At 33.5% G+C, this 25000-nt stretch overlaps 1 protein-coding gene across 2 annotated transcripts in view; it reads right to left on the minus strand.

Moving 5' to 3' along the window:
- LOC115219216 (protocadherin beta-2-like) overlaps window positions 1-25000 on the minus strand; it is a 262823-nt gene that overhangs the window by 153176 nt on the left and 84647 nt on the right. The window lies entirely within an intron of this gene.

A 25000-nucleotide genomic window follows, 5' to 3' on the forward strand; every position in this document is an offset into this window, starting at 1 on the left:
TGGTGTGGTCATAAAGAACCATTTAATGGCATTGCAACTGTTGTTTTGGACAACAAAAACCACCCCATCAATGGTGATTTTCAGTTTCCTTTATGTTTTCTCTTCTCTCCTTCCTCTTTCTCCTCCTACTTCTCCCACTTTTATGTGCCCTCTCTCAGAGGATATATATATGTACACACACACACACACAAACACACACACACACACAGCAGAGTAACAAATGATACAAACAATAGCCTTTTGGTTTAGCTCAGCCCACTACAAACCAAGCTGGAGTTCCAATGTGGTTGTAAGGCAAATACTGACAAAGTTATGGGGCCCTGGGGAAATATCAGCCAGCCAACACTGGCTGAATATGGCTCCTTATATATTGCCCCTAACTTATCAGACACATACATGCTCAGATTAATTTGGTGTGAGTGTGTGTTTTATGAGTTACTTATGTTATCATGTGCATTTGTGTATGTGTCAATGGCAACACACATGCACAGATGCATGCAAACACATGTGTATATATATCACCAACATCATTATATATATGCACACATACATGTTTGCATGTTTATATTTACATATATGCACATACACACAACTATATTTACACACACACACACATATATATATATATATATATAAGGTATATATATATACACACACATATATGTATATAAATGTATACACTTATGTACATGTGTGTATGAATATATATATAATATATATATAGAATATATATATATATATACACACACACACAAACATATATGTATATATAAAATGCACAATACATTATTACATGTTTATATTATGCATACACGTATGTACATGTACATATATATATATATATATATACATACACATACATGCATGCATGTATGTGTATGTATATAATATTTGTTTATAAATATTTATAAATAGATTTTAATGCTTGTATATACCATTATACATTCCTACTCATATATTTATATATACATACATGCCTGTGCATGCATGTACACACACACATACACTCACAGATGTACATAAAAACATAGTGAAAATGAGAGAGAGAGAGTTAGTTATTTGTGCATGTATTTAAATGCTCTTACATATAGGTATGCAAATACACACCCACACACACACACCAGCTGCACCTACCTTCCACATCATAGGTACAAATTTTATAACATGCTTTTCCTCATAATTACCATATTTATATCAGCTCGTTTTGTTCTCCATGTATTGCACCAGTTTACTTTTCTTACTCGTTGCTTCTCCGTCTTCCTTGATTCTATGCTGTTGTGTATATATGTATCGCAATCATTGTTAGCTTCCAACTATAAAAATCTCATTTTTCTATTATATACCAATAGCTAACATTGGCACAAGGCCCATACAGTTTGGAGAAGGTGCAGCCGGTTAAAGCTAACCTGGTACTTCAATGCTACTTTATTTTATCAACCTCAGAAAGATTAAAGTCAAAGTTTGACCTCGGTGGCATTTTCATCAATATCACTATTATTCTATACCAATCTCTATTTCTTTGTTGAATGGCAACTGTAAAAGAAAACATGCCAAAATTGGTTTCACATAAGTGTCTGATCTCTCCAAACCTGGAGTGCCTCCAAAATGCGGAATTCTTTCTCTTTTTCACTTCATTTTTTTATGAATTTCAAAGTATTCTGTTGACAAATATAAAACTATTCGTTTTAGTCATTTCTTCCAGTTAGACTAATATTTTAGTATCACTTAAATGTTATGCATGGCTGTGTGGTAAGTTGCTTGCTTCTCAACTACAGGGTTTTAGGTTCAGTCCCACTGCGTGGCACCTTGGGCAAGTGTCTTCTGCTATAACCTCAGGCCAACCAAAGCCTTGTGAGTGGATTTGGTAGAAGGAATCTGAAAGAAGCTTGTCGTATATATATTTATACATCTGTATATGTGTGTGTGTGTTTGCCCCCTCCCCGCGTCATCTTTCTTCAACCAATACTAGAGTATGATAAAGAAGACTTGCTCTTCCTTCCATAGAAGAAAAAATTCAAATCGGACCATGTTAACACCAAAAATTATTTACATCAAAAAGGTGCTTTTTTTCTATGAAAATCTCTACTTTTTTACGATATTTTGTCTGCTGTGTCACCATTTTTCGGTGTATTTCAACCAGAAAAATGTTCACTTAAAGAGAATAACAAGCTACATAATGCAAAATTTTTACTTTTCAAAAATTCCAATTCTAAAGGGCTGAAACAAACCTGAGCAACGCCGGCGATATTGCTAGTAAATATATATATATATATATGTATATATATGTGTGTGTGCGTGTCTTTTTACTTTTCTTGTCTCAGTCATTAGACTGTGGCCATGCTGGGGCACCACCTTGAAGAATTTTATTTAAATGAATTGATCCTAGAACATAATAACTCTTTAAAAAGCTTGGTACTTATTCCATCAGTCTCTTTTGCCAAACAGCTAAGTTATGGGGATATAAGGAAACCAGCACCACTTTCCAAGTAATAGCTGGCAGGAGGGGACAGACAGTGACCTAAAGACACACACGTGTATGCCCCCACACACACACGCACATGCACGTGCACACACACATACACACATGTATATATACAGCAGTGGCAACTCTGGCACACAGGTTGTTCAGGCTTAGCCTGAGGATAAATTTAGTAAAGTGAACCTGTATTTTTCAAGCTGATTTAATTTCTGCCAACGTTGTGACTTCAAGAATGTAATTTCAGCCAATAACTTGGGCTTCTTTTATTGAGCCTGGTTGCAGTTTATTTATTTTCATTCAGCATCTGGTGATTGTTTTAGAGGTGCCCCACGTCAAAAAATCTCATTCGTAGCACATGTTCTCTTGACATCGTTCACACACTCCTGACTCAGGCTCAGAAGTTACAGCCTGAGTTATCTTTAACCATAAAAATCAAAAGTAATTCAAACTCAATGCTTTCTTGAGACAATAAATTTCTATAGAGATTAGGATTTAAATTCCAGTCTATGAAAAGTTTCTGTTCTACAATATTCTTAAAAGAATGAAGAATTATCCAGCAACGTGGGCTAATATGAACGAGGCTGGTAGGTGTAAAAGACTAACTGGCATCTCTTGTCAAGAGCACAGGTGACAGTCAGATCGGTGATGGGTGTTGTGCACTCTGGTTTCATTGATTGATTGCTGTTAGTCTGTGCATCTGTGTGTAAAGATTAGTTGTGTTTTACATGGTTGCTTTATTTTTACCCCTAACTTAGAAATGGAGAAAGACATAGGGGTAGGTATAAAGAATAAACCATTTAGGGCTAGAAATATGGCAGAAAAATGTGAAATTCTTCAAGCAGGCATGTGTCTTATGTGAAATCTGTTATGAGTCCAAGTGATGCTGATGACCTGGAGTTGCCTCCGATGTATAGATATAAAGGGCTTCTTTCAGTTTCCGTTTACCAAATCTAATGACAAGGCTTTGGTCAGTCCAAGGCCATAGTAGAAGGCACTTGCCCAAATTGCCATGTCCTAGGACTGAATCCAGAACCATGAGGTTGGCAAGGAAACTTCTTACCACACTGCCATGCCTGAGCATCTTATATATATATATATATATATATATATATGTGTGTATATTTATATATCTTTATATATATACATATACACATTGCGGAAATCGCCAAAGATCCATTTACAATATTTTACATGTGTGTGTGTGCATGTACATCAGTCAGTCTATCTACAGTAGATAGATAGATAGATAGATAGATAGATAGATAGATAGATAGATAGATAGATAGATAGATAGATAGATAGAGATAGATAGACACTTTGTATGTCTTCACCACACTGTATTCATAAACCACTTAATTGTTTTATATATACAATCCAGATATATTGACAAGATAAAATGAAAAAAAACATTTAATAATTGGAATATATCTAACTTGTCAAATGAAAATAATTAAATAGAGTGGGTAAAATTATCCTAACATCTGGGCAGGTATTTTGTTTGTAGTGTTTGTTATACAATATATATATAAATATATTATATATATCTATTTTATATTATATATAATATATATATATATATATATATATATATATACACATATATAAGTTTTTGCTGATAATGGTATAAAATATATGTATATATATATATATATATATATATATATATATATATATATTATATATATATATATATAGATAGATATGTGTGTGTATATATACACACATACACAGAGATATATGTGTCTATATATATTATATGTGTGTGTGTGTTTAGAATTGTGGGTGGTATGTAAATGCCAAGTAACCATGTGTTCTCTGATAAAGAACTTGATACAAATTGAAGAGTAAAATAAGTATATTTTAATAGAGTTTTTGTAGTATTTGAGCTTAAATTCCATTTTATTCATGGCTTTTGCCTAAATCACCTGCAATTAAAATGATTGAAATATACTATTATTTATCTATAATTTATTCATTTTTTTGTTTTGTTCCTTTTTTTATAGCGAGTTCCTTTTTTTATCATTACATATGCAACCAAACAAATATTCACAATCTATTTGATATTATCTTTACACTCTTGCATCCAATCAAATCATTACATTTTATTTTCATTATCTGAATATTCTTATTAATGATATGCTGTTTCATTCCTCAAATTTCATTTCAAGATTGGCGATGCGAAACTCAGTTTCTCTGCATGTATCTTTATATCTTGAGCTCTGTTTGTTGTATTGAGTTCACACACACAACACACATAAACACACTGGCAGAAGTTCATTTTATGTATATCACAAGCTTAAAAGCTGCACCCCATGCTGACTTTTTAAGTTAGCTCCTATTGAAGGCTAATTGGGCCTGTGCCTCAAAACTGAAGAGAGCAATAATAATAAAGCATTTATTGGTACCCTACCAATATGGTATTACCCTACCAATTTAGTATCAATTTAAATTCAGTTTAAATGAAAAACTTCTAAGTTCACAAGTTTTTGGAGTGCTTTTAAAATTTGAATTTTCAACTGTTAGTATATAATGAATCCCCATCTAAGATCTCAAGGACCAAATGAAGGGCAGATTTTCAATCTCAGATGAAGGGCAGATTTTTAATACTAGTGATGTTGCTATACAGCTTGCAAGGCTACTGTTGCCATACAGCTTGTAAAAACTGAGGAGGGAAGCAGGGTACATTCAACTATCATTGAAAATCTGTTTCAATAGACTCTCTCGCACCCATGAAAGCATAGAAAATAATTGGACATTAAATACACACACACACACACACACACAGATGTGGCTGTGTTAAGAGGCTTGCTTCTCAACCATATGGTTTTGGGTTCAGTCCCATTGTGTGGCACCTTGGACAAGTGTCTTCTACTTTAGCTTCGGGCTGACCAAAGCCTTGTATATTTGGTAGACAGAACCTGAAAGAAGGCCATTATATATATAGATATATATGTCTGTGTTTGTCCCCCCATCACCATTTGACAACCAGTGTTCATGTGTTTATGTGCCAGTATCTTAGCAGTTCGGCAAAAGAGTCTGATAGAGTAAGTACTAGGCTTAAGAGATAAGTCGTTGGCCTGATTTTTTCAACTAAAACCCTTCAGAGCAGTGCAATAGCATGGCCACAATCAAATAATGGAAACAAGTAAAAAGAATTATATATATATATATATGTATATAACGGGAAGCTTTATGAAAATAGACAAAAGACAAAGGCAGGTGGAAAACAAACAAACAATTGTATTAGTATGGCGCTCAGGAAATATAAATAAAACAAGTCTTTAACGTTTCGAGCCTACGCTCTTCAACAGAAAGATACACAGAGAGAAAAAAAACACAGAAAGAAGGAGAGAAAAAAAATGCATGCAGTAACTAACGAATCAACATGGCGATCTGATTTCGGCCAGTATATATATATATATGTATGTATGTATGTATGTATGTATGTATGTATGTATGTATGTATATGTCCATTTTCCAAACTGAACACAAAAATTTATTTTAATTGCTTTGAGGAAGCCATAGGATGTTGCACAAGCACTCAGATCTGAGTGCACTGTTTCCTACAGCAGAAACAGCTGTAAGCCAATGAACTTGATTACATGACTCCAGTTCTCTTATATATATATATATATATATATATATATACATACACGCATATATATGTATACATGTATGTGTGTGTGTACATATATAAACACACACACACACATGTATCTATGTGAGTGTCTGTGTAGATGTATATATATATATATATGAATAAATGGATTTATATAACAAAAGGCATAAATAATGGACTTTATAAATCATTCGTCCAACCATGGATTTACAAAGTCAACTGATGATAGACTCAACTTCAGATCTTGCTTCTGGATTACCTGTGGTTCAATGACAGTGACTAAACCTTTTGTTAGCCCATTCTATTTGTATCAGCAGAGAGATTAAGAAGTATTTTACCGAGATTACTAATCCCTTATTAATTAACTCTTTGTAAATATGTGTGTGTGTATGTTGTTTTATATATATATATATATATTCTATTCTTTCATTTGTTTCAACCATTGACTCTGGCCATGTTGTGGCACTGCCTTTAGGCAAACAAATCGACCTCAGAACTTATTCTTTGTAAGCCTAGTACTTATTCTGTTGGTCTCTTTTGCCAAACCACTACGTTACAGGGATGTAAACACAGCAACATTGGGGACAAACACAGATCCACAAACATATACATACATATATTATATATATAATGGGTTTCTTTCAGTTTCCCTCTACCAAATCCACTCACAAGGCTTTGGTTGGCCTGAGGCCATAGTAGAAGACACTTGCCCAATATGCCATGCAGTGGGACTGAACTCGGAACCATGTGGTTGGTAAGCAAGCTACTTACCACACAGCCACACCTGCATATATATATATATATATACATGTATATATATATATATTATATATATATATATTAATATATATATATATTATATATATATATATATATATATTATATTATATATATATATATATATATATTATAATATATATATTGCTGGGAACATTTTGCAGGCCATAGTCACTCAATAACTTAACCAGTCAGAAAGAGAATGAAAGCAGAGAGCTGGCAGAAATGTTAGCATGCCAAGCAAAATGCTTAGTGGTATTTCGTCTGCTGTTATGTTGTGAGTTCAAATTCTGCTGGGGTTGACTTTGCCTTTCATCCTTTCAGGTTCGATTAAATAGGTGCCAGTTACGCACTGGGGTCCATATAATTGACTTCATCCATTTCTCTGTCCTTGTGTGTCCCTTATGTGTGTAGCCCCTTGTAGGCAGTAAAGAAATAAGAAAGAGAATGATGTTTCATAAACAACTACAAATAGCAGCCACACACACACACACACACACCAGCAAGTAAAAAGGACAGATTACCAAATATAATCTTGAATATAATCTTGATTATTAAATGAAGAACACAGAGCTGGAGCTAAGCAACAAGCACTACTTGTTCAGTTTCAAGCTGTCTCGTCTTCACAATTTCCACCTGTTTATTTTCATTTCTTCATCATAAAATAACGATCTCTCAGTAATCAAGTGTAATTTACTGATTATTTTAAATCAAAGTTCTTAATATATATTTTATGGTCCATGAAAATAAAAAAATAATTTACTATTAAAATAGACTTGTTGATTTCTTTATAGATTGGCAATAAAAATGGAGACTGGACACACACACGGAGAGAGATAAAGCTCTTTATCACAAAGGAACCTAGATATATGTTCAATATATAGAAAAACAACTCCATGCTTTGTATAATCTATAATCACAGTTTAATCAACAATATTGATTAAGTACTATCTTTATGAACTGTAAATTACGGAGTAATTGTTTCTATTAGAAACAAAAATTGCTAAATTGGTGAGCAGTCAACACGCACGCTGTGCTTATGCATACACACATACAGCTGTATACACATATGCACACACACACGTGCACGCACACAGCTGTATACACATATGCACACACACACACGCGCACGCACACAGCTGTATACACATATGCACACACACACGTGCACGCACACAGCTGTATACACATATGCACACACACACGCGCACGCACACAGCTGTATACACATATGCACACACACACGCGCACGCACACAGCTGTATACACATATGCACACACACACGCACACGCACACAGCTGTATACACATATGCACACACACACGCGCATGCACACACTCACAAACGCACTGATATATGTATATATATAACTACTTGATGGCTAATGCATCATTAGATTCTTCCTTATTACTGTACCAAACACTCTATTGTCTCCCATTTGTTAGATACAAGTCTGCTGCTTGTTACACACACACTCACACACACACACACACACACACACTCACACTCATCCACACACACATATGCACACACATATATGAATGAAAGTCAGCCAAACTAGTAACAAGTATAACAATCACTTGTAAACATCCTGCAAAGCAAAGATGAACTTCATAACTGAGCTGATAATCAGCAGCTTCCATAACATGAATATCATGAAACTGTCTCCTCACCGTTAAATGCAATGCAGAATCATGTCAACAAACATTGTGTACAGACATATGTTTCTTTAGACTAACACCAGGAAGACACTGTATATTAACATTATTAGCAGATATGTTATTTTTGGTGGCAAAGACTCACAGCTTGCTTTGATTCATGTATCTCTGAGTAACTAACAAGATCAGCCTTGGTGAGCTGGCAGAAACGCTAGCATGCTGGATGAAATGTTAAGCAGTATTTCGTCTGCTGTAATGTTCTGAGTTCAGATTCCGCCGAGGTCGACTTTGCCTTTCATCCTTTTGGGGTCGATTAAATAAGTACCAGTTACGCACTGGGGTTCATATAATCGACTTAATCCATTTATCTGTCCTTGTTTGTCCTCTCTGTGTTTAGCCCCTTGTGGGTAGTAAAGAAATAGATAGTGAAACTCAGTTATAAGCTAGCATATCAAGGAAGGACATGTTGATGCCTATGGAATTTTTCCTTCTTGCATCTTATAATTTTGCATATTTAGCCCTTTAGGTGAAGGCGCATTGCTCTGTGGTTAGAGTGATGGGCTCACAATCATGAGGTAATGAGTTCGACTCCCAGACTGGGCTGTGTTGTGGTCTTGTGTAAGACACCTTATTTCGCGTTGCTCCAGTTCACTCAGCTGTAGAAAGGAGTTGCGACATCATTGGTGCCAAGCTGTATTGGCCTTTGCCTTTCCCTTGAACAACATCAGTGGTGTGGAGAGTGGAGGCTGGTATGCATGGGCAACTGCCGGTCTTCCATAAACAACCTTGCCTGGACTTATGCCTAAGAAGGGAACTTTCTAGGCAACAAATGCTAAATGGTTAATCTGATGCCCTTCAAAATACAAGTCAGTGTACAGAGTATATATTTTCTTCTCAATCCTGATCCCTTACAATAGTTTCTCAGTTTCTACGTGAATATCAATTACATGCATACTCTCTTTTACTCTTTTACTTGTTTCAGTCATTTAACTGTGGCCATGCTGGAGCACCACCATTAGTTGAGCAAATCGACCCCCTAGGACTTATTCTTTGTAAGCCTAGTACTTATTCTATGGGTCTCTTCTGCCGAACCGCTAAGTTATGGGGACATAAACACACCAGCATCGGTTGTCAAGCGATGTTGGGGTAGGGGGCAAACATGGACATACAAACATATACACATACATACATATATATATATACGATGGGCTTCTTTCAGCTTCCGTCTACCAAATCAAGATTTTGGGGTTGAGAGGCTTGGTTCCATCAGCAACCTGGAATTTAGTAACTAAGAAATGAACATGTTTGTTAATGTACTTAACAGTACACTCAAATGCACACACACATAATATATATATATATATAAGGTGCATGCCTCAGTGGTTAGAGCATCAGGCTGACAATCTCAAGGCTGTGAGTTCATTCCAGACTAGGATGTTTGTTGTGTTGCTGAGCAAGACTTTGTGGTTACTTAAATGTAGAAACAAGTTGGGACATTACTGGTACCAAACTGTATTAACCTTTTCTTCTACCTTGGACAACATTGTTATCATGGAGAGAGGAGACTAGTATGCAACTGCTGGTCTTCCACAAATGACCTTGCCCCAGATTTGTGCCTTGGAAGGGAATTTTCCAGGTGCAATCCCATGGTCAGTTGTGAGCAAAGGAGGTCTTTATATATATATAACATGACAGCAGTCAAAATGACTGAAACAAGTAAAAGAATATATATATATATATATATATATATACACACACACAATGGTCTTCTTTCAGTTTCTGTCTACCAAGTCCATGCACTAGACTTTAACCGGCCTGAAACTGTAGTAAAGTAAAAGACACTTGCCCAAGATTCTACACAGTGGGGCTGAACTCAAACCATGTAGTTGAGTAGCAAACCACACAGCCATGCATGCACCTAGCTTGGCCTGTGCCTCACCATACTTCCAATGTCAAGACTACTTGGTTAGGAGGCCTGCTTTTTAACCACACAGCTATGCCTGTATCATGTAAAAAGAAATTTAATTTACTGTAAAACAACTTCAAATATTTTGTAAATTTTACACATTGTTAAAACACTACAATGTTCTAAAAGAACCTTCACATTATTGAAGGCAAATATCAAACACCAATATTAGAAGCTCCATACAGTTGCTCAACTTGACAGAAATCGCAGCCAAACCTACTTTGAAGTATCTCCTATTGCCTTAAAGAAAAACAGAAGAGGCTTAATTGAATAATCTAGTTTCTTGATATAAGAAGTGAAAGGATGGTTATGGAAAAAAACCCTTTTGGTCAGAGTTGATCTGAGACAAGATAGTTACAAAAGAAATACTACAAGTTCTTCAACAAGGATAATATAAAAGTTAGTCATAACTGTTAGCTGTATGGTTAGTGTAACTCATCAATTTTGCAGTAATATGTATGATGAATTTGAAGCAAAATAACATAGCAAAAACAAAATAAACTCACAAAAGGTATATACAAAAGCATAATCAGTCAACATAAGTATGTCTTCTGGGAAAGAACTATATGAAGATCTAGATTATTAATCCAACAAATTTAGGTCTTAAAGAGAATATTATTCAGAAAACAATAATAAACTCATAGAGCAATTTCAATTCCAAACAATAAGTCTAATGAATTGTGCATAGAAGAAGATAATTAGAAAAGCAACAAAATGAAGCGTTACCTTAGAACAAATAAATTCATATATACATATAGATACATATAATATATACTATATGTATTTTTTATATATATATCTGTATGTGTGTGTGTGTGTGTGTGTGTGTGTACGTGTGTGTGTGTGCATATATCATCATTATCATCATCATTATAATGTCTACATTTCCATGCTTGCACAGGCCAGACAGGATTGGGAATAGGGGATAATGCTTGCATGCTGGTGAAATTTGTTTACAATCATCAAAGAGACAATAATACACAAATGCACACCCATACACACACATTTATATATATACACACATATATATGACAGTCTTTGTTTCAGTTTTCATCTATCAAATCCACTTATAAGGAATTGGTGGCCTCGGGCTGTACTAAAAGACACTTTGTCCAAGGTGCCCCCAGTGGGACTGAACCTTGGACCATGTGGTCGGAAAGCAAACTTCTTACCATACTTCCATTCTTATGTCTATATATATATGTGTGTGTGTGTAGACATACATACATACATACATATTTACATACATATATACATATGTATATATATGTATATATTTCTGTGAGAGTTAGCGGTTAGGAAACCAACCAACTAAGGGATAGTACCTATCCAATATACTGCTGGTGGTGTACTCAATTATTCATACCCAAGTGCTGGTTATTGTGTGGCAATCTCGCAATTGAGTGTCATATATGGGTTGGGGTAGAAAGTGGTTTACCCTTAAGTTATACGGCAAATAAGAAAATGTTGTTTTGTATCCTCTCCATTTTCTTATTTGCCACACACACACACACACACACACACACACATATATATATATATATATATATATATATGTAATATATATTCACATTTATATGCTTGGTTATGCATGTGTATATATAAAAAGAGAGAAAGAGGAAGCAACAAAAGAGTTACTATGGTAACATACATACACATACATATATGTGTGAATAGATCATCTAAATTTTTCTGATGTCCTCTCTATGTGTATATATATAATAGGTGTGTATGTGTGTGTGTAGTTCTTCAATGTGAGTTTTCATTTTCTACCAGGCATAGGGTAGAAATAGTGAGACAAGCAGACAGAGAGATACCCATCCACAGATACATATATTTACATATACTTATCTTCATACATATTTGCATACATAATTGCATATAGATACATATATGCATTGATAAGTGGACGCATCTACTCACACACATTCATACTGCAAATGAATATTTATATTACTTTTTACACACACACACACACACACACATACACACATATATATATATATACATACATATGTAGACACACACATTATACATATATAAATGAGTGTATGTACATCTATGTGTGTATGTTTAAGTTTCTCTTAAAAGTCTTTGCATATAATAATAATAATAATAATAATAATAATAATAATAATAATAATAACATGAAGTTAATAAAACGTATCTGATATTATTAATAACACATTTTCTGATATCAATTCTAACGATATTAAAATATATTCCACCCGCTATTAAGATATTCTAGAATATATAAAATAAAATAACAAACTAAAAAAAAAAAAATAAATAACAAATTTAAAATATGTAGATATATATATATAAATAAATTAATAAAAATTAGAAATAAAAGTAAAAAACTCAAAACAAAAATATGTAAATAAAGAAATTAATAAAAAGAAACAGTGAGATACTGAGGGAAGGAACTGGAAGAATATATATTCCAAAAATTTGGAAAAAAAAATTCAAAGAATGAGAAATGAAGATGAAAATTGGAGAATATTCTTGTAAATCAATTAGAAGCTTGAACAGAAAGAGATAATAAATTTTTATCGCTTATTTTATTATTATTATTTTTTAACTGTTTGTTGTATTGAAAATGGCGTTTTGTATAATGGTAAAAATTCCTGAAAGTTAGTCTAACTCAAGAGATGGAGATAGATTAGACCTACATATATATATATATATATATATACATATATATATATATGTATATATAGTTATATATGTATATAATATACACACACACACACATATATATATATATATATATATATATATGTATGTATGTATGTATGTATGTATGTATATGTATATATTAATGGGTATATAATGTGTAAATGCAAGTGAGAATACTTGTTTTTATATTTTTTGTTTTTTTTTCTATTGTGTGTGCTAATGCATATATTTCTCATTGAACACACACACACACACACACACATTTGTGTATATGTGTATAGGTATATACTTCCATATGTTTCTATAACCATTGTATGGAAAATTATCACTTGCGCAAAGAATACATCGCCATATGCACACACGCACACACACATTCTGAGATTGAGAGATAGTTAGCTCAATTGATTAATTGATTAAAGGCTAGATAAAGGCATATATATATATACATACACATTACACAGGCGTACACAATGACACACAAACACACACACATACGCATACTTATTGCATATAATAGATAAAAATTTTAGATAGATAAATAGAAACATATCCATGCATATATACATAAGTGTTTGTATGTGCCTGTGTATATGAAATTATATATATATATATATATATATATATATGTAGATAGATACATACATTACCATATTTAACATACATATGTGGCAGAATATTTTCTGATAGTCATCTTTAATTTGAGTGTTTCCATTTCTCCATGTTAGTTGAAGAGTTTTATAAGTATGTATGCACACACACACATGCACATACATGTGTGTGAATATATATATTATATATATACATATACATGTAAGAATATATAAGCATGTGTTTAAATAGCTATCATTTGTTACATGTGAAACTGGAGACATGTGATACATTTCAGTGAGTGTAGATAACACAGAATCGTGTGTTGGATTTGCATTTATATCTTTTGGTGTATAAAGAACAATATACAATAAGAGAATGATCATGCTACATCTATCCATCTACATATGTATGCATGAATGTACATATGTATGTATGTATGATATGTATGTATGTATGTATGTATGTATGTATGTCTGTATGTATGTATGTATGTGTGTGTGTATGTATGTATGTGTGTATGTATGTATGTATACATGTATGAATGTATGTATGTATGTATGTATGTATGTATGCTTGCATGCATGTATGTATGTATGTATATATTGATGTATGCATGTATCTATCTATCTCCCTCTATATAATAATAATAATAATAATAATAATAATATAAAAATTGTAGAGTACATTAAAATACATAGTTACATAGTGCAAACATTATCTAATCAAGAACATATGTTTTATTCTCTCAAAAGTTAGTCTACTCTGAGTTTTATCTCATTTTCTTTTATATTTTCATACATGTGTGTATGTGTTTGTGTGTTTGTTTTTGTGTGTGTTTTGTGTGATAATGATGTGTGTACACACACTTCGTCATCATTGTTTTAACATCTTCTATTCCATGCTAACATAGGTTGGACACAGTTTATTGAGGCATATTTTCTACAGCCAGATGCCCTCCTTGTCATTAACCTTTACATGATCCCAAGCAAGGTAATGTTACCACAGAACACTTTAAATGAATGTCATTCATTTACATAGTACTCAATGTCAAGACAAGATCACACAAACACACACACGACAAGTTTCTTTCAGTTTGCCCTCAACCAAATCTACTCACAGGGTTTTCATTGGCTTTTGATGGCCCAAAATGACATCCAGTGGGACTGAACCTGAAACCATGTAACAGGGAAGCAGACAATGGAGTCATACCTATATACACAGATGTGTATATATATATATTCATTTTCTCTGTTTATTTTCTCTTATTACTTTCTGTCGAAGAGCGTATGCTCAAAATGTAAAAGACTTTCTCACTTCCCGAGCATGAAACTAATACACCTGCTTGTTGTTCATACTCCTGTCTTCATCTTTTGTTTTTCTGTAAATTTCAACTATATATATATATATATTATATATATATATATATATATTATATATATCTGTAAAGGTAATACGTGACAGCTAGTTTGTAGCCATGATGAAACTCCGAGTTTCGGATGCCGAGGTGGAAATCCACGCCACCATCTCTTTCGTTATCCACCCATCAGAAAAAAAAAAAAATATATATATTTGTGTGTTTGTGTACATACACATATGGTGGACTGTCCTGTTATAAACAACAATACAATGCGTGCAAGCACACACACATAAATGTATGTATATATTTGGTCTCTTCCTATCATAATTGCATCTGTGAAGTCCTTAACGCTTCTTTCTTAATTCATGTTTGTTTTCAACATGACTTGCTGGCTCCACATCTCTCCTTCATAATTTTCACAATTAGTTGAAAACATGTCTTCATCCAGCAAGTATTGACCATTTGCATTACATATTTGTAAATGCAGAGTCATTTCTTTCACACTAATAAGCACATAACATGCCTAAATATCAGTTTGTATGCATATTTGCAGAGAGGCTTAATAATAATGGATCTCACAATACGTTTGACACTAAATACACAATTTGCCCAGTCAACTAAAACTGTCTAAATACTAAGGAAACACAGGGTGATACTTAAGTAATAAGGGGCTAGTCTTGTTGAATTACCAATACAATATATTCTCTGGGTTTCTGTCTAATGCAATTACCCTCCCAAATTACAGGTCAATTAAATGCTACTGTGGAAGATACTTGCCTAAAGTAGCTTAGAATTAGAACAGAACTCTGGACATTTTCATTGTGAAATGAATATCATATGAATATCATGATCATTCAACCATCAGTGAAGCTTGTGTGTTGTTCATGTCAATTTTTCCAAATATATATATGTGTGTGTGCATGTATGTATGTATATGTATGTATGTATATATTATGTATGTATATGTATGTATATGTGTATGTGTATATATTTATATATATGTGTGTATGTGTACACACACACACACATATATATAAAATAAAAGAAGGAAAGTGCATACAGTTTACATAGTTTTAATATATTTTTAAATATATTTTATAAGTGAAAGAGTATTGTGTTTGTCGACTGGTTTTGCTTTCATTAATCACGACATTGAAATTATCGTAACTTCATATCTTTTAAGAAGATTTTGGTCCATGTTGTGTACGGATGTTTGTGAATGAAATGAATCAACAAGTAGAAAAATTTAAGGGGAGGTAATTGGTGATCGATATTATTCAAGACGGGATGTAATTGCTAATTTTTTTGGAGAGGAGGTAAATATATATACAAAAACTCTAAAGCTAAAGCAGTGAGATAAAATATTTACAGTGATGTGTATGTGAACATGAATTAAAATATATGAGATCAAAGTTGGTTATGCATTCATATTAAGGTGTGTTCTGTATTTTTTGATAAATAAATTTTCTTTGTTAAACATTCTTGTACAGAAATTGTTTCTTTGTGCTGGAAGATGGGGAAAATTGTGAAGTTTGGCTGGACATTACCTGTAGAGCTCTCTATGTGTTCACTCAAAGGAATCTATCTGTACTGCGGTAAATGGATCCGTTTACCACACTACAGACAGAATTTTAAGTAAAACTTCATACTAAACTCTTTCCTCTCATATCCATTTTTAGTAAAACTTACAATCAATAAATAACTTATAAGTGTTTTAAAATAGGGAGTTACTTTTCAATCACCCTGTACATATGTGATGGCATATGAGCATTCAGTTTTTGCTGAACTACCTGCAAAAATGAATTTTTATGATAATCGAATGCTTGTTCATGCCACCCATCAGCTCATTTTTTCCATCAACTCGGTGTTGTCTGAACAGGTGCACAGTGTATCAAGCATCATGTATTTTATCTTTTATTTTTCGTTTGTTTCAGCCATTAGACTGCAGCCATGCTACGGCACCACCTTGAAGAATCATCCCCAGTACATAGTTTTTTAAAGCTTGGTACTTATTCTCATGGTTTCCTTTGCTGAACGGCTAAATTAGAGAGATATAAACACTGCGACACTGGTTGTCAGACAGTGGCGAGGGGCACACACATCCCAAAGCTATAGTAGAAGACACCTGCCTAAGGTGGTGCACCGTGGGACTGAACCTGAAACCATGTGGTTTGGATTTAAGCTTCTTACCACACAACCACACTTGCGCCTATAGCCATACTGGTGCATATGGCCTCACCTGTGCCTGTATATATAATTAATTAAGATTCAGTTAAAAACCTAGTAGAATGCTATGCAGAGTTCATTCCCTGTAATTATATCTTGTATGTCACTATAAGTATGATTTTAGTTTTGTCTGTGAACTGCAGGGAATGACACATCCAACAGTGAAATGGTGAGAGGATCTAACAAAGAACTTATTTAAACAATCACCTGAGGTGTTGCATTATACACTTTGTCTGTAAAATAATGGTTGCACAACATCTCATCTATGTACAACAATTGTAAAAATGCATTGAAACAATTGTAGTGATTTTAATTTTTAAAAATGTCATTAATTCCATTTTCTTTCATTGTCTATATATATATATATATATATATATATATATAAGTTTATTATAAATATGTAAATAAGTAAATATATGCATATATATGTGTGTGTATGCCTGTCTGTCTGTCTGTATGTCTGTGGTGGTGATGATATGAGGGCATAGGAGATGAAGTATATATAGTCATATCAAACATTTCTGGTGACCCACACTGCTGCATCCTGTCTGGAAAGCCATGAGGTGGATTGCACTTGTAATTCATTAGGCATGAATTTATCGCACACTGTGTTACACTGATTCTCCTTAAGAATCACATTAAGTGTATGCATGTCTGTGGAATTCTCAGCCACTTATATACTAACACAATGAGTAGATCATTCTACTGACTAAATAATTGGAACACATAACGGTAAAACTAATTTTAATCTGTTTATTGATTGATTTGTATTTCACCCAGAGATTTTTCTTACAGCTGTTTCCTTTAAAGGAGTAACAACTGAATTTCTATAGTATGTAAATGAGGAAGCATCTCTTACTTACTTAGGCCCTTTGTTCTTGATGGAGCATAGGCCATTGACAAGTTTTCACTCTTTTTTTTACATTGGGTTGTTTTGTTTTTCTGCTTCTCTCCAGTTAGAGCCCTGCTTTTTCAGCCCTGTTTCCTGTCTCAACTTCCTTTCGAATTTGAGTTACGATGTCACTGGTCCCAAGCTGTATTGGTCTTTGCTTTTGACTTGAGCTACATCAGCGACATGGAGAGGAGAAGCTGGTATGCATGAGTGACTATTGGTCTTCCATAAACAACCTTGCCCAGACTTGTGCCTCATAGGAAAACTCTCTCGGTGCAATCCCATGGTCATTCATGATTGAAGGGGGTCTTTACTCTTTTTACAAAAAAAGAACCCATTTTACGTAATGTAATCCTGGATACTATTCGTGAATAAGACAGGTGGTCACAGAAGGAGTACTTTGATGAGGGCTAACATCTGAATCTATACAGTGGTTATACAATATGAGGTATAGATACACAAACTATATTTGAACCTAGAACCAGCTTTGTAAATGATTGCTTCTCTTCAATTTAACACGACTCTTCTGCTGTTTACGAATTATTTCTGTAAAGTTTCCTTTCTACTGCATGCTTTCATCTTTAATGCAGATGAAAACGATAATGATGATGATGATGATGATGATGACGATGACAGTGGTAAGGACGATGGTGATGACGGCGATACGCTATTCATCGATGATTACACCTTGATGCACAATCTGATTAACTTAAGTGAGTGATATGTGTACAAGCATACACATACAATTCTACATGGCTATTAAGTTATATATATGTAAAGAATAAAAAAAAAAGCCTGCATATAAACACACACACACACACACACACACACACATACACACACACACCACACTCACAGATATGTATGTATATATACATACATGCATATCTATTTTTATCACTTTTATATAGCTTAATAGCCATCAAGAATTACATATATGCGTATGTATAGATATATATTTTTATATATATAGATGTGTTTATATATATAGATATATACAGATATTTATATATATATAGATGTATATACACACACTCATATATATGTATGTACATATATATATATATATATATATGCATTTATGTAAAGGCATATATATATTCTATATCAGATAATGTTTAATCACTGCATAACATACATATATATTAAACACTTTTATATTACTAAATGATATATATATATATATATACATATCTATATTATATATATATATATATATATTTGTATATGTAAAAAGAAAATATGGCATAAATGCATGCATGCATCTGTATGTATGTGAATGATTCATAATACATACACACATAAACACACACACACACACACACACATACACATGTATATACACACGCATAAAAAACGTAACGGGTAAAAAATGTCAATTGAAAAGATAAAACAACACCAGGACAAAACTACAGATAAAAACCAAAGAAGAACTCTGACACAACACTGTCATATCCCATTATATGGAGTCAATATTAATTGATTGATACATTGGAAGAAAAAATATATATATAAATATATATCACTGAAATATAAAGGATATAAGTTAATATCAAGTAAAAATATCAAAGGCATCTCTCACCACCTCAATTGTCGTGTGTGTGTGTGTATGCAAATGTGTGTGTGTGTGAGTGTAAATATCTGGAGTTTGTTTCTGTATGTTTAAGAGTTTATCTATGTATAAGTGTGTGTTGGTGTATGATAGCATATATAATATCACTTAAGAGAAAATATGTAAATGTGTGACTGTGTGTGCATGTGTGTGTCTTTGGAAATATCAATTTGAATGTGGAAGTACATTTGTCTATATGAAGCCGTTTCCTATACACACACACAGATATATATACATACATATATATACAGATTTATATATATGTATATATATATATATATATATATATATATATATATATATATATATACAGATCTATATATATGTATATATATATATATATATAAATACAGATCTATATATGTGTATATATATATATAAATATATATACAGATTTATATATCATAATGATGATGATGATGATGATACATATGTATGTGTGTATGAGACTGTGTTTCTGAAAGTGCATGTTTATGTCACTGCTTAAATGGAGGTGTGTGTGTGTGTGTGTATATATATATATATATATATATATATATATCTGTCCACCCAACCATCCGTACATGTATTGATCTCTCTAGTTATTTATCTGTCTATTCATCTTTCTATTTACCAATCAATCCTCTCCCTTTGTCAGTGTGTATATGCATGTTTGAATATGTGTAAGTGTGTATAAATATTTTACTAACAGCACATGATTCATTCTCATATCTAACAAAATTTATCTAATATTGAGAAGATGTTGGCAAAATTTCACCATATTCTTACACATTTTGAAGTCTAAGCACTTAATATTGTCAAGACCAAAAAGCCAGTGTGATTGGAACCCACACACACCACGACAACATTAAAATTATACAACAAACTCTCATGTGTGATCTGCAATTATTATATCTTAAATTTTTATTTTAGAAATAAGAATTCCTGTTATGTGTGTGTCATCAGCCTTCATCTAACACGTTTCTACCCTTTGTACAAACTGCCCATTGCTGCTACCAATGGAATGGTCTGGTGAGGTCCTTGGATGTGGCGTTAAGTCCACTTATACATGCTAATGTTTTTTTGTGATGGTCTGGAGAAGATGACCAAACCTGATTACTTAGAAGTAGTAAAAGGTACTTTGTTTGTTCCTTCTCGAGCCACGCCTGTCTCATAAGGGCCGGTTTCCCGGTTTCCTTGGCATATAGGTTCCCCACCTGGACAGGACGCCAGTCCGTCGCAGGTTAGCTGCAAGATGCAGGAGGAAAGAGTGAGAGAAAGTTGTGGCGAAAGAGTCAGCAGAAGTTCACCATTACCTTCTGCCTGAGCTGCGTGGAGCTTAGGTGTTTCGCTCAAAACACACACATCACCTGGTCTGAGATTCGAACCCGCTATCCTTCGACTGCGAGTCCACTGCTCTAACCACTAGGCCATGTGCCACCACACCTAAAAGGTATCTACCATATTTTGATAGCATTTATGATGCCGTTTTGCAACCAAAGATCTTTCAAAGAATCACCCATGACTTATATGCAAATTTGGGCCTCCCACAAGCTAATTTTATCCCTGATGCCCACTACTATAGGTTAATTTTAATTTAACCCACATGGCCACTTCTACTTAGCCTGGCTTACTTTTTATATAGGAATGTTTTCTGTTTATAGCTAAGGTACTTTTGCAGAGGCGCATGGCTTAGTGGTTTGGGTGCTGGACTCATGATTTTAAGATTGTGGTTTTGATTCCTGGGAGTCTGACTCATCGTATTCTTGAGCAAAACGCTTCACTTTATGGTACCCCACTCAACTCAGCTGGCAAAAATAAGTAATCTTGTGAGACCAGTATCTCGTCCAGGGATGGTGGAATATTCACACCACGGAAACCAGAAAACCAGCCCTATGACTCTACATTAGTCATGAAGGATCCAAGGTACTTTTGTCAAGTTCTTTGTCATGTGCTGCTACATTGCTTTATATATTACATGCTTTAATGCACTAAAAAGTGCTTTTTCTTGAATGTGTTGCTGAAATTGGGAAGCATCTAATAAGCTTGCATATCTTTTATGCCATCAAGTGCAGCACATCATTATTATATGAAATTAGTTATTGTTATTACCAATTTAACCTGATGCACTAATTAACTTCTTCAGTAGAACGAACCTGTTTTAATAATTATACTTATGTCAACAAAAGTAGTGAGATAGCAGAATCATTAAGATGCCAGGCAAAATGCTTAGTGACATTTTGTTTGTCTTTATGTTCTGAGTTCAAATTCCACTGAGGTCGACTTTGTCTTTCATCCTTTCAAGGTCAATAAAATTAGTACCAGTTGAAAACTGGGGTTGATGTAATCAACTTTCCCCCCTCCTTGAAATTGCTGGCCTTGTGCCAAAATTTGAAATCAATACTTACTTCAACACTACACCAAAGTTTTCAAAGATATAGTCTGAAGGTATTTAGTGAAACTTATAAGATGTTAAGTAAAGGTGTTCTCATGATTGTAAGACCGTGGTTCCAATACTAAGACCAGATGGTGTGTTGTGATTTTGAGCAAGACGCTTAATTTCATGCTGCTCCAATCCTCTCAGCTGTAAATATGAGTTTGAGTAATACTTGGGTAGCTAACCCAGAAATAGGCACATAACCCATTGTAATCTTAGTCAATTGTAGGCCATGGAAACTGGATTAAGGTCTGGCGTTACGAGACCTAGGGCTCATGACAGACCTAAGTAAGTCCATTAGACATTAAGTGGTGCAAAAATAGATATTAGCAACAGAGACAGTATTAATACTGGGAGGTGATATTTATCCCCATTTAAATATGGATGTTCTGTTAGAACAGAGTATATTGTGGTAGATACCATGAGAGAAACTCCCATCCTGGTTTTTGGCACAAAATGCACTCTTGTTTATATCACTAGTGGGGAGATAACTCCCTGACATCTTCAGAGTCAAGACTACCGTTTTACATGATTTTGACTTTCCTTAGTCTCATCAATGATGGACACTCGACAGCTAGAGACCGCAGTGACTCATCTTCCTGTCAGCAATTCATAGAGAAAAAAAAAGTGTCAGAGCAGGTGCTGGCGTCATGTTTAGCCATTTTGCACCAGAAGTCAATAAAAGAGTTTATCTCATGGTATCTACTGCCGTATAGATTCTTCTAACAGAACATCAATGCCTGAATGGGAATCGATATTAAGTGGTGACTGGCTTCAACCTCTTATAGGGTGATATATAATAATAATGATAATGGTTTCGAATTTTGGTGAAACATCAGCAAGTTCGGAGGAGGGGTAAGATGATTACATCAACTCCAATCCTCAACAGCTACTTATTTTATTGACCCTGAAAGGATGAACAGCAAAGGTGACTTTGGGGAATTTAATAATAATAATAATAATAATAATAATGATAATAATAATAATAATGATAACAATAATAATAATGATAATGATGATGATGATGATGATGATGATGACGATGACGACGACGACGACGACAATCTTTTCTACCATAGGCACAAGGCCTGATACTTTAGGGAAAAGGGCTAATCAGTTACATTGACCCCAGTGCTCAACTGATATTTATTTTACCAAACTCCAAAAAAATGAAAGAGAAAGTTGACCTTGACAGAATTTGAACTCAGAATGTAAAGACAAACAAAGTACCACCAAGCATATTGTCCAACACGCTAACACTTCTACCAACTCACCAACTCAATAATAATAATGATCCTTTCTATTAAGGCATAAAGGGCTGAAATTTTTGGGGAAGGCAACTAGTTGGTAATAGGGTACCTTATGCTCATTCTATTGACCCCAAAAGGACGACAAAGCAAAATCAACCTCAATGACATTTGAACTCAGAATGTAAGATTGAAAGAAATACCACAAAGCATTTTGTTAGGCATGCTAACATTTCTTCTAGCTTGCAGCAGCATTAGCAGTACTAGTAGTAGAAGTAGTAGCAGCAGTAATAATAATGGTTTCTCTGATTTAGGCACAAGGTGAGAAATTCAGAAAATGATTCAAGTAGAGTTTCATGAAAATTCACAAAAAAACAAAAAAAAACAAATAAAAATGAAGAACCAAAGAACCTGAAATAAAATTTTACTTTTACGATTTGTTCATGCTTTTACTTTTGTTGAAAAATATTATATTAATTTACATAATTATATTTCTAATCAGTAATTTTTTTTCCAATATTTTTTGCATTGCTTCCGGGAAAACACTGTTTGAAGTGTTTCAGTGAAAAGAACATGTTTCAGAAAAAAAAGTCACATGATCAATGAGATTCCTTCAGAGAAAGTTGTACCAAAATGTAAAATTTCAGCAACTTAAGTGAAACACCGGATTTACAACTTCATACATACATACATACATACATACATATATATATGTGTGTGTGTGTGTGTGTGTATTTTCATAATAGTAATAGTAATTATAATAATACTAATAATAATATTTTATAATCTTAGAACTTATGAGCGATCACCGTGTAATGACTGAAGAAAATTGTGTAATATTGGGGCATATAAGCCCTTGACAAAAAAAGTGGGTTTTTGTATGCATGGGACTTGAACACACAAATCTATATATTCACAATATAATCATACATACATATATCGTCCAAACCAGGCTAGCATGGAAAGTGGGCGTTAAACGATGATGATAAGCATCATCATATATATATATATATAAAAGAATTTTTTGCATAATAATTTAAAAAGAAGGCTGTATAGATGTTAGAGCATTTATAGATAGAAGTCTTACAGCTGTTTCTAGGATATTAATTAATAATATCCTTTCATTGGAGATGGTGTGAGAGGAAAAATTAAGTCATAGTTAGTTTCAATGTGATACAAAATAGAGAGTGAGGTGGAGGAAAGAAAATAGATGTAAGATAATATTGAAATATTGCATAACGGTATATATGCAATATATAAGAGACCGATAGAATATGTACTAGGCTTACAAAGAATAAGTGCTGGGTTGATTTGTTTGACTAAAGGCAGTGCTCCAGCATGGCCGCAGTCAAATGACTGAAACAAATAAAAGGATATAGATATGTCTATGTATTAATATAAAGCATTAAGTCAGGAGGCGTGAGAAATGAAGATAGATTTATTTTTCCATTTGACTTCCATATGATTACAACTGTTCCGT

This window comes from Octopus sinensis, linkage group LG14 (assembly GCF_006345805.1).
Source record: "Octopus sinensis linkage group LG14, ASM634580v1, whole genome shotgun sequence".
NCBI classification, from domain to species: domain Eukaryota; kingdom Metazoa; phylum Mollusca; class Cephalopoda; order Octopoda; family Octopodidae; genus Octopus; species Octopus sinensis.